Genomic DNA, 12,998 nt, shown 5'->3' on the forward strand with positions numbered 1-12,998 from the left:
AATGAATGAATGGAATTCCAAAATCTCTGTAGATGTTCATTGAAATAAAAAAATAAATAAATTAATTTAAAAAAAGGCAAATGAGATGCTAAATAGGTTCTAGGCTGGGTCAGAAGGAAATTGAAGGCAGATGGGGTGAATATCCAGTGTGATATTGGAAGCCATGGGACCCAGAACTAAAGTCTGAGGTCAGAGAGGGCTGAGGATGATGAGGCCCAGCTTTCTGCGTGATCGCAAACGACTGTAATTGTATTGTATTATGCTTCCCCCCCCCCCCCTTATATCTTGGAAAAGCAGAGAGTCAGCTAAGGGAAGGAAGATCTTGAACATGACAGACTGACACAGTGACTGCAGCAGTGGGTTTCATACACACAGGGCAGTTGTGATGATGCCTCAGGACCACACAGAGCCCTATTCTGTTGTTCTCAGAGGCTCAGTGAGTTGGAGTCATCTCTGATGGACTTAACAACAAGGAGAACCCATTCCCACCCCCTTGAGAATGTTGTCTTCCCTGCTAGAATGTAAACTCCCTGAAGGCGGACTCAAGTCTGTGTTTATTGACTGTATATCTCCAATCCCTCAGTGTTGGGCGAGAAGTCCTGGTGGTGCAGGGGGTTAAGTAAGCACTTGGCCACTAACCGAATGATTGGTGGTTTGAACCCACCAGCCGTTCTGTAGAAGTAAAATGAAGCATATACTCCCATAAATATTTACAACCTCAGAAATGCTATGTTGTTGTTTTTCAGTGCCATTGTGTTGGCTATGACTCATGATGAGCTGATGAAAAAAGACTGTAACCATGCCTTCTCTTGTGCTGTATTTACAGTTTCTACCATGCTCAACCGACATTCCACACGTCCGACAACCCAGAACGAAAGTGCCCATCTTACAAAGTCCTGCTGTGTCGCCCAGTTCTCTATTTCAGCCCTTTCTCTCCGTTTTAGAACTGGGTGATGGCAACAGGACTTTGTAAGATGGAAGCTCTTGTCCTGGGTTGTCAGTCCTGTGGAATGTTGGCTTGTTTTCTTTTATTTAAGCCTCTTGCTTAGTGTCAACAAGACCTCCTGGCAGGTCCCCAGGCCTGCGGCCTTTGGGCCTTATATTATTTTATTTTGTAGGAAAATTCTTCTAAGACATACAGCACTCTTCTCTCAATTTTCTGCACTGAGGTAATCTTGGTTTGCTGTGCTGCTGAACCTCATGCCATTAGGGTGTCAAATGCCATAATAGTTCCCCATGGTGGATGGTTTGGTGGAGCTCCCAGTTTAAGACAGGTTTGGAAGCAGGAGTGGCATCCACTTTTCCACATGCCTCTGCAAACTCTATGAACTTTGAGAAATGACGATACAGAAAGGCTTCAGGTCTTCTGTTCATAGGGTCATTATGAGTCGTGCTCGACTTGACGGCAATCAACAACAATAACAACAACAATCATGCTCAAGTCCATTGTTGCAACCACTGAGTAAATCTATCTCTTTAGCTGCAATATTCAAAGATGCTATGGACAATAGTTAATGACCCAGGAAGCATCAAAAAGAAGATGGGAGCTGGGGTGTGTGTGGGTGTGTGTGTGTGTGCGTGTGTGAAGATAGAGGAAATACATAGAGTCACTGTACCAAAAATAACTGACAAGGAAAAATTCCAAGATATACCATATAAGGAGGAGCCATAAGTAATGAAGGAGAAAGTTGAAGATGCCCTGAAAGAATTGACAAAAAAATAAAGCTCCTGGAATTGATGGGATACCAATTCACTTGTTTCAAGTAACAGATGCAGCTGTGAATGTGCTCACCAGTGTATGACACGAAATTTGGAGGAGAACTGTCTGGCCAATGGATTGGGAAAAGTCCATATTTGTTCCCATTCCCAAGAAAGGTGATCCAAAATAATGTGGAAACTATTGAACAATATTATTAATATCACATGCAAGCAAAATACTTCTGAAGATCATTTAAAAATGACTAGAACAGTACATAAGTAGGGAATTGCAAGAAGTTTGAGCAGGATTTAGAAGAGGCCGTGGCCCCAGGGATATCATTGTTGATGTCAGATGGATCATGGTTGAAAGTAGAGAATACTGGAAGAATGTCTAGTTATACTTTATTGACTATGCAAAGGCATTTGGCTATGTGGATCATCGCAAGTTATGGCTAACATTGAGAAGAGTGGGAATCCCAGAGCACTTAATTGTGCTTATGTGAAACCTCTACCTAGACCAAGAGGCTGTGGTGCAAACAGAGCAAGGGAACACTACTATATGATTTAAAATTAAGAAGGGAGTGTGTCAGGGTTGTATTCTCTCTCCATTCCTATTCAATATACATGCTGAGCAAATTATTTGAGCAGCTAGAACCTATGAAGAAGAACATGACATCAAGATCGGAAGAAGACTCATCAATAACCTATGTTATGCAGATGACACACATTATTGCTTGCTGAAAGTGAGCAGGACTTAAAGTACTTGTTGCAGAAGCTCAAGGAAGAGTGCATTCAATGTGGATTGTATCTCAGTGTTAAGAAATCCTTGTCACTGGACCAACAGGCAACATCATGATAGATGGAGGAAAGAGTGAAACTATCAACATTTCATCCTACTAGGATCCACAATCAATACCTTAGTACCATCAGTCAGGAAACAAGGAGATGTATTGCACTAGGAAAGTCTGTAGTCAAGGATCTCTCCAAATTACTGAAGAGCAATGATACCAATTTGAGGATTAAGGTCCATCTGATTCAGACCATGGTCTTTCCGATCACTTGCTATGCATCTGAGACTGTTGAATGAATAAAGATGACAGAAGAATTGATGCCTTTGAGTTGTGGTGTTGAAGGAGAGTACTGAACACCTCATGGACAGCCAAAAGAACAAATAGGTCTTGGAGAAAATGCAGCCAGAGTGTTCCTTGGAGGCAAAGATTATAAAGCTTTGCCTCACATACTTTGAGCATATTTCTAGGATAGGGTATTCTTTGGAAGTGACATCATTTTTGGTAAGGCAGAGGGTTGGTGAAGGAGAGGATGAACTTCAACCAGGTGGATTGATACAGTGACTGCCACAATGGCCTCTAAAGTGTCAGGAAGTGTGAGGATGTCACAGGACAGGATAAGGTTCAGAATCGTTCACAGGGCCGCTATGAGTTGTACTTGACTCAATGGCACCCAACAACAACAACTATAGGTATAGGTATGGACCCGACAGCAGTGAGTTTTTATGGTTGAGTGATGCAAATGGTTAACTTTGCTTACCTGTTGCTATTATTGTGTACCATCGAGTTGTAACCAACTCATAACTGACCTTCCCATGGGTTTTCTGAGACAGTAAGTTGCATGGGAGGAGGTCACCCATCTTTCTCCAGTGGAACAGCTGGTGGATTTGAACGAGCTCCATGCCTTTGAGTTGGCAGTAGAACTTCTTACGGCTCAGCCACAAGAAAATCCTGAGGATCTGCTTCTGAAAAATCAACCATTAACCATGCGGGGGATCACAACTCCCCTCGGACACACATGGATGCACCGTGAGTTGGGATTTGATGGCGTCATGCTTCAAGTACAGTGCCTGCAATATTAGCTCAATGGAACATTGGGTGGTTACAGACCTCTTCCCAAAGAAAAGAGCACGATGCGCCAGGCAGGGTGTAGACTGAGAGTTACCTACAAGCAATAGGGTGGACAGCTTCTAGGAGGCCATAGAGAAGGAACTGGGTAGTGTGTCCTTGGTTGACCTAGGGTGAAATGACAAACTAGCATTTAAAAAAAGAGAGAGAGAGAGAGAGAGAGAGAGAGAGATATGCTCTAATACCTTTTGTCTGGCGACAGGTTGTTTGCTTTTGTTTTGTTCCTAATAAAATTCATTTTCAGCACTTAGGCTTTGTCCTCGGCTCCTAGGAGGCTGCTGCTCATGTGGACAATTTCTTTATTTCCTTGATTTTCCAAATCATACCCTTCACTGAATTGCCTCGAGGCCCAAGCACAAAATTAAAACATTAAACTGATAAAATATAACATAGCAACAATTAAGATAGTAGCAAAGCAAAACAGTACATTAAAGAAAAAGAAACAAATAATCAGCCTGAGAGCATTTCTCTACCAGTTGGAAAGAGATGTCTTTGTTAGTGGTATCAGCCGGAAGCTTCCAGGCCACTGGTTTGTGAATGTCTCTGGCAAGCTTGCACGCCTTAGTCATGTTGGACTCCCTGCAGGGCACAGGGAGGGCACTGTGGAAGCGTTCTTCATGGAATTATGGCAGAAGCAAGCAGAGCAAGTGAAGCACTATGCCCTGCTCTATCTAGCAGTGGGCAATGGCATGATGCAGGGAAGAAGTTACTGGGCCAGAAGTCAAGAAATGACATTTGGCACCTGGCTACGCTATGTGACCTTCAGGCAGTCTTTTGCCCTTTCTGGTTCCAGAATTTCTTTCTCTTAAATGAGAGAGCTGGTCAAAATCCTCTAACAGTAGAACTCTCAAAAGAAAGGCCTGAGTAGATCCAAAGATGTCTTCTACCATGCAGCGATTAGATTCTTTTTGGCTCTGGGGGTTCCCATGGCTTCCTTCTCTTTCTTTCATGGAATGACAATTTCTTTTTCTTCAATTTCACTAGAGGTTTTTTTTTTTTAAATTAATTTCAATGAGCATCTACAGAGATTTTGGATTTCCATTCATTCATTGTTGCACTTTTCTCCCCATCCACCCCACCCCCATCCCCAGTTTGCTCTTCTCCTTGCAAAGCAAAAGAAAAACTCCTTCATTGGTGTACAATCCCCCCCCCCCCGAAACCCTCCCACCTCCACCCCCACCCTGAGTATACTCCACTCTGTAACCCTCATTTCAGACTCTTATGATAATCATAATGCCCTAAAATATATTACTTTTAAGCTATTTCTAATATATATTACTTTTAAGCTATTCTCTCCCTTATCGGCTTCAATGCAGCAAACATAATTTATCCAGTTTTTCTCAGTCTTACCCCCACCCTGATGTCAGCCTCATTCTACAACAGTGGCACCATCTAGTATTTGTTTTTAAAGGTTTATAATGGTATAAACCTGGTTACTCTCAAGTACATTTCAACGTGTGGTGACAGCATGCATTTTATTGATTTAATTTTTTACTTTGATTTAAGTCTACAGAACAAATTGGTTTTCTATTCGACAGTTCCTAGACATTTTGCTCTGTGACACTGATTACAGTTCCCACAAGGTAATAGCACTCTTCCCACTTCATACCGATTTTTCCTATTTCCTTTTGTCCTTCTGTCCTATCCATTCTTCCCTTCTGAGCTTTATTCTGGAGCAAATGCTGGCCTTTTGAGCTCATCTAGTTGCTTGTTCTAAGGAATGTGTATTTTCCTGGTGTTACGGTCACATTTTCTGCTTATTGCTTGGCTCAGAGCTGAACCTCCAGAGTGAATTCACATCTAGGCTTGAAGAATGTCTTCAGGGCTCCCACTAGCCTCTATCAGAATGGTAAGCTTGGCCTTCTTTCTTAAATACTTTTCTCGTTTTGAATTTTGTCCCATATTTTCTTATTGTGATTCAGAGTGGTCAGTAGTGGCAGCCAGGCACCATCTGGCTCTGACCCTTAGGGTAACACCATGTGTTTTAAAGTGGAGCTGCACACTCTGTTTTCAGGGATGGGATTTCCCATCGATTGCCATGTTTTTATTCCGAGGTGCTGCTGGGTGAGTTTGAGAGACCAGTCTTTTGGTTTGTAGTCAAGCAATTGACTGTTATGTTACCTATTCTATTTCTTTCCCCCCTCTTCTAAAATTGAGATTTTAATGAAAGTTTATAGAGAACATGGATTTCCGTTCATTCATTGTTGCACATTTTCCTCCCGGCCCACCCCTCCCCCCCTAGTTTGCTTTTCTCTTTGAAAAAAAAATATCTTTCACTGTTATACAATTCCCCCACCAGTCCACTTTATTATGCAGCTCTTATTCTGGAATGTTGTCATGCAAATAATATCTAATCATATATTCCTTTTAAGTAGTTCTCTCCCTCATCTGTTTCAATGCAGTGTACATTATTTATCCCCTCTTTTCATAGTTACCCACCAACCCCGATGTCAGTCCTGTTTTATAACAGTGGCATTATAAAGTAGTTGTTCTTTTGTGATTATTTCACTCAAAATGAAATGGGTGACCCTGGAGAACATTATGTTACCTATTCTTGAAGTATAGATAGAACTCTTGTGGAATAGTTATGTGTTGGGCCAAAAGGTCAGTAATTGGAATGCATTAGCCTCTCTAAGGGACACAGAAGAGGCAGTCAGCTTCTGTTAAGACTTACAGCCTCGTACTGGCTTAGGATGGGGCAGGATTCAGAGCTGCTGTATATAAGATCGCTATGGATCGTAGGCAACTCGACAGCACGTAACAACAGCAACAACCTGACGGAGGGTTGCCATGAGAGGGAACAGGCTTGACTACAGAGGGTTTGGATTGTTATATCTACAGTAATAAGTCTAATAATTCATTGATACATAAAGATAATAGCTCCCTTCCTCTTCTCAGTCCCAGGCCACTCCCCAACCCTCCAGTCACCACCACCACCATCATCTTAGTGGCCTGGTGTTGAACTTAGTGATTGCTCTATTCACTTAAACATGGATGTGACTCCATTGGTAAGGTTTTAGTCTCTCCCTCTCCTTCTGCATTTCCATTTTTGTTTCTCTTTTCTTTCTTTCCCACAGAAGAGCATCATACAAAGCCCACAACTCTGCAACACGCTTTTCCCCCACATGAGAACCTATTACAGACTTTGCTCTGGATATTTGGGTCTACCACACCCAGTGGCTCACATTAGTGGATGTTTATGGCCAGTTGACCTGTCCTGCTTCAAGGTTTCAAAAAACCTGGTCAGTTTAACCTTCACAATACTGTATGGTGCACGTGAAATGATTACCAGCTTGGTTTAAAAATGAGGTTCGGAGCTGTCAAGGCCAGCAGCTAGGGAGTAAGTGGCAGGATTAGGACAGGCTCTAGAAGCCAGCCTGCTTTGAACAGTGCCAGCGCCAGAGGGTTTCTTGATAGACAACCAGCCATGTTATCCCTTCACTTTTAGGGTGGATTCCCCTTGCCTCACACAACAGTACTGTTTCTTACAAACTGAAGCTTTGAATTCTGTAAAACGGAATAAAAAAATGGGCCAGAGGGGATGTGTATTTTCCCTCATAATAGCTGAAGCCAGATTATTTGCCAGAATAATAGCAATGCACAGTCTCACTAGCACAGTTTTTTGTTTATATGTTTTAACGACTTAGAGCTGAAAAGGTCCTTGGAGAGCACCCAGCCCAGCTTTCCTCTCTTACCGGTAAGGAACCAGGCTCACGGCAGGAAGACATTCAGTGAGGTCCCTAGCGGGTTGGAGGCAGAGCTGGGCCTGTGGCCTTCTTTGTCTGGACTATTGCCATCTCTCTCCCTCCTCCAGGTTTCCTCTGGCTTCACCCTCTCTGCTCATCTGCCCACTCACTGTTTTTGACATCACATCACTCCCTTGCTTATCAAAACTCTCTGGCACCCAATGACCACTGGATGAAATGCCAGCTTCTTCATTGTCATTCAAAGCCTGACCCAGTCTGTCCCCAGTGTTTCTCCTCTCATCCAAACCCGCGACCAGCTTTTGAGTGAGTGCACATGGTCCTGGGAACATCTCTCTTGCTTTCCTGCCATTTGGAGAGAACAATCTTTCTTTCCTTCTCTGCAGTTTGACCTTCTGCTCATCCTTCAAAGCAAAATGGAAATGCACCATTTCAACGGTGACTTCCCTAATGGCTCTTCTCAGAGGAGCCATCTCTGTCTTAGGACAATTGCCACAGCAGGACCTGCCAGGAGGGGGCAGTACACAACCAGAGCAAGGTCTCTCAAGAGGTCAAGGTCATCACCAGGGTGCCTTGGGGCTCATCTCTAATCTGGATGCTTGAGGGATTGTAGGATTCAACTTCAGTGGCTTGACCTTTGGCAAGACCCTCCCCTCCCTCACCTCAGTTTCCAGATCTTTTAAAATAGGGGGTCAGATGAGTTCAGTGTTTCTGAAACTGTGGTGCATTCCTCTGATGACACATCAAGTGATTTCTGGAGATAAACAGACGGACATTTTAAAATCGAAATCACTATGCATTTATTTTAATGTGTATTAGACAAAAAATAACAAGCACATCAAACCTGTTATTTCACAGGTATTATTGCTTAGGATGGGTCTAAAGTAGGCTTTCAAGTAAAAAAAGAGTGATTCAACATAAAAGAAAGTACCAATTAAATAAAAGTACAGGTGGCAAGGCGGTGGTGAATGGTTGCAACCGGGGAAACATTGGTCTGCCTTTGATGTTCTAGAATTCTGTGGTTTGCAGCCATTTCCGCCTTGATATCAGTAGAGGCAGGCAAGGAGCTTTGGGGCAGAAGAACAGGAATTCAGCAGATGGGTTGAGTCCCCCCATTAGACAGACCCTCCTCCACCTTTGGAGGGGTTCGAGTGTTTGCCCCCCTCTTCCCCGCCTGCCGCCTTCTTTCTCAGCTTTCCTCTAGTTACTAAGGAGTGGGAGGCTGCGAGGGGCCGTGTTCTGGAAGCTCATCTGCTCCTGCATTCTCACCCAGCACCCTGCTTGGCATAAACTATTCAGGGTGATGATTAACAAGGATACAGGAAAGCACTGGGGGTGAGGAGAGAAAATGAGGACTTGTGGACAGACTTCTGTCATGTATGTGAGCATCCAACCTGGGCTGACTATCTAGTGAATCCCAAACCTGACTGTGCTTTGGAATCACCTGGGAATTTCATAGAAACAAACATAGCTTCCAGGCAATTCTCAGGCTGAGGCCCTTGAATCTGTGTTGTTAAAAGTGCCCCAGTGGATTCTGACACCTTCAGGTCTTTGGAACTACCAAGGTCATTCAGAAACCTCCTCCAGGTTACTTGTGGAGGAGCTTGGAGGTCGTCACTGATCCAAAGCTGCTCAGAAAGTGAGTAGCACACAGCTGTCAGCTCAGTTCTCCTTGAGAAGCATCTCTTGTGGAGTTTGGCCCCTGGTCAGCAGAGAGCATCCCATTGATGAACCAGGCTAGGATTCTCTGAGCCTTCTTTGACCCTAGCATTATCACGGGCTTTTTATAGAAGAGAACTTCATATGTGAACCACGATTCCCTGAGAAGGCCAGATGGGATGTTGGCCAGAGCAGGCGGCGGGGAGTGAAGAAAGGATTGGTGCTGGAGAGGTGGCTGGAGGATGTGGCCTCCTGTTTGCAGATGCCAAACTATGCAGCCAGCTACTAGTAACAGGAGTCAGTTGGGGTGTATGGCATCAATAACTGGGCTTGCACGTGGGTGTTTAAGGAACAGAATGAGGTGCAATGACTTGGAGGCAAATTCCCGAAGATATTTTTTTAACCGAGATCAGTAACTTGAGAGATAATTGATCTTAGAGCAAATGTCCAGCTCCCTGCCTTTTAAGAAAGAAAAATATTTAATCATATGAACAAATACAGAGATATATACATAAACTGAAAATTTAAACCTGTTACCATCTATCCGATTCTGATGCATTTGTTATTGTTGTGGACCATGAAGTCAGAACCAGCTCACAGCTGAGCCTCCAGAGGGTTTTCAGAGGCAGGAAACTGCTTGAAGATTGCAGAAGATTGCCCATTTTTTTCCCCTGCAGAGTAGCTGGTAGATTTGAACCACTTGCCTTTGAGTCGACAGCACAGGGTCTTGCCACTGGGCCATCAGAGCTTCCTATTTTGACTTGTAGGATAGAACAGACTACTCTGTGAGATTTCCAAGACTGTAAATCTTTATGGAAGTAGGGGTCACATCTTTCTCCCCTGGAGCAGCTCGTTGGTTTGAAATCTTAACCTTTTGCTTAACAGGTTTCATTGACAAACACAATTTTCATATTCCCGCAACACAGAAAGTGAATTAAACCATTACAAAAATAGAACGTGGCAGAGTCTCATTGCATTTCTCCCCGTGCAGCTCAGAGACAGTCACTAGGTCTTGAGATTGGCATGCCTTGACCTGTATATTTCTGCATTTGTATTACATAGGTATATAGAGTAATGAAATAAAATAGTGCTTTGCAGTTTTTAAAAAGTTTTGTAATCAACATCACATTATTCATATCATTCTGCAGCTTGTGTTTTTCCACTCAACATTGTTTGACATTTACCCGTGCTCATGAGCAGAACTCCAGCTCAGGCCTTTCCACTGCCCCCATCCATTTCACTTCAGGAATGTGCCACAATCTGTTAGTGCATTCTCCTGTGATGGGCATTTGGGTTTCTTCCAATCTCCCACGATAGAACGCACACGGCCTTGAGCCTCCTCAGAAGCGCGTGGCTTTGTGTGCGCACCTGGGGCGGAGTCTCCGCGGGTAGGCGTGTCAGCGCCACTGCTTCCCGGCCTCTCAAGTCTCCTGTCATTCCACTTCTGAGCTTATTCTGGGAATTGTCAGACTTCAGAATTTTGATCACTCTGATGACTGTCAACCGTCTCTCATTCGTGCTTTTAATATGTGTTTTTCCTCCATCAGTGGGGATGAAACCTTTCATAATTTTACTGATTGTTGGGATTTCCTCTCCTGTGAATTATTGCCTTTTGTATGCCCTGCCTATGTTTCCACTGCGTTGTTTGTGCCTTTTTTTATTGATTTGTAGGCGCTTGAATTCTTTGTTGCTACTGACTTCTGCCAGTGTACCGTGTCTTTCTTTTTTTTTTTTTTAATGGCGTCTTTTGATGCACAAAAGCTCTGCATTTTAACATAACCGGCAGCATCAATCTCTCACTCTGTGATTGGGCTTATTCCAGTTCTCGGTACCACCAGTAGTTGCATCAAGGCCTTTTCACAAGGATCCCACGTATGTCAGTGTGGAGCCCTGGTGGCACAGCAGTTAAGCACTTGGTTCCTGATGAAAAAGTGGTGGTTTGGTAGTGGCTCTGTGGAATGAGGAACAGTCTTCCTTAGGGTTTCCAACCGCTGATTTTTTTTTTTTGGAAGAAGATCACCAGGATTTTCTTCTGAGGTATTTTTGTCTAACTCAAGCCTCCAAACTTTTGTCAGCAGCCAAGTGCTTTTACTGTGTACTTCAGGGACTCTGGTCCTCATTATGCGGGGCTGCTTTGCTGGGGAAGCCAGGAAGTCTTCAGGAAGCCTTGTGATACAGTGTTAGGAGCATGGCCGGTTGAACTGAGCCATTCAGGGTGGAAATTAATGCAGAGTTTTTACTAGGCTGAGGGAACTGAAACCACAAAAATCAAGCTGCCTGCCTTTCAGTCAGTTCCAACTCATAGCAATCCTCCACTGCATCTCTGGGGCTATAAATCTTAATGGGAGGAGACTGCCCATCATGTTCCAAAGAACAACTGGTCGATTCAAACTGTTTACCTTTTTGGTAGCAACCCAGTACATTATGTATGCATGATGCCACCAGAGCTCTGTTAGGTGAGCTTAGGGGTCAAATATTCACCTGGGGCTTCAGCTTCTTCACTTGTAAACTAGAGATGTCAAGAGGACAAATTTCCACTCAGGAACTCCTTATCATTGATAGTCACTGATTGATTATTCATACTGTGGTGGTTGGTTTTGGTTATTTTTATTAGCTACCCATCACAACAAAATGTTTCAGACGGTTGTCTCAAATCTACACGTTATGGTAAACCTTACTCCCTCCTCCTCATTTAACCCAGTCTTCTCTCCCCTAATCTAGGACCTGGAATACAATAGGCAAGAGTTAATGTCTGAGGAACAGAGAGATTAGCAGATGGAGGGAGCAGATAGATGAATGGTGCTCATCCAGTTATGCTTTTTCTTTTCTGTTTTTTTGACACTTGTCTCTGACCTTGGGAAGCTCTGTCTTCCCTTGACATGTCATTTACTGCAGGCGGTAGATTCAGGCCTTGCTGACCCTGGCACACAGCCGTAATGGGGGAACTAAGTGAACCAGGCAGCTGAACAGCTTAATTGTCATTTCCACCAGCAGATGGTTACCAGGGAAACTCAAAGACTGTTAGAACTGGGAGGGGCTTCCAGGCTGTGTGAAGGAGGCTGAAAGAATCTCAAACTGGAGAGCGGATGGAGTTTCCCCACAAGTACTTTAAGGTTTTAATCTTTTCATTTCTATGATTTTCCAAAAGCATTAAAAATTCTATTTGGTCACCTGGATGTCTGTTTATAACACTGGGTGGCCACATGGACCCGTGCTGGTGTTTGCCTTTCTGATAACATTGACCCGTGCAAACCTGACAACATCACAACACTCTGAAAAGAACCCAGGAGATGCTGTCTATCAAACTGAGTAAGGTTTTCAATTTAGACCCGTGGACCCCTATGATCACTGGGCACATATAGTCTTCAGATCAGTGAGAAGTTTTAAAAGGTATCTGTACATTCCTATTCGGGCCGAAAGGATAACAGGCAAGGATCAGGAGCCTTGGTGCAGGTCTGTCCTCTGCCTCTTGGTTAGATGGCCTGGAAGGAACTTCTTCCACTTTTGTTGTTATTGTTGTGTGCTGTTGAGTTGGATCCGACTGGCACAGGAGATTGCCCCTCCTCCAGAGGAGCATCTGGTGGATTCAAACCATGTGCCTTTGGGATTGCAGTGCGGCTTCTTGCTACTAGGCCCCCAGAGCTCCCTTAATAAATGGAAATGCTTATGGATAGAAATGTTGTTGTCATTAGGTGCCATTGAGTTGAGTATGACTTTTCACTTGCATTTTACTACCTAGGAAATTGGAATCAAAATGCCTTCTTTGAAGATGTTGAAGGTCATACAAGCCGTTTGTGATTTGCTGGTTTGTTGTTATCATTATGGGCTGTTGAGTCAGAGCAGACCCTCCAGCATGTTTTCAGAGGTTGTGAATCACATGGGTGGAGATTGTCCATCTTTCCCCTGTGGAGGAGCCGGTGGATTTGAACTGAGTGCCTTTGGATAAGTAGTGCAACTCCTTATGAGTAGTCCACCAGAGCTCCTTCTATTGGCCAGTTCTCTACCCTAAAGTTTGGCAGTG

The sequence above is a fragment of the Elephantulus edwardii genome, unplaced genomic scaffold (assembly GCF_000299155.1).
Source record: "Elephantulus edwardii isolate Elephantulus edwardi_28Jun2011 unplaced genomic scaffold, EleEdw1.0 scaffold00130, whole genome shotgun sequence".
In the NCBI taxonomy this organism is placed as follows: domain Eukaryota; kingdom Metazoa; phylum Chordata; class Mammalia; order Macroscelidea; family Macroscelididae; genus Elephantulus; species Elephantulus edwardii.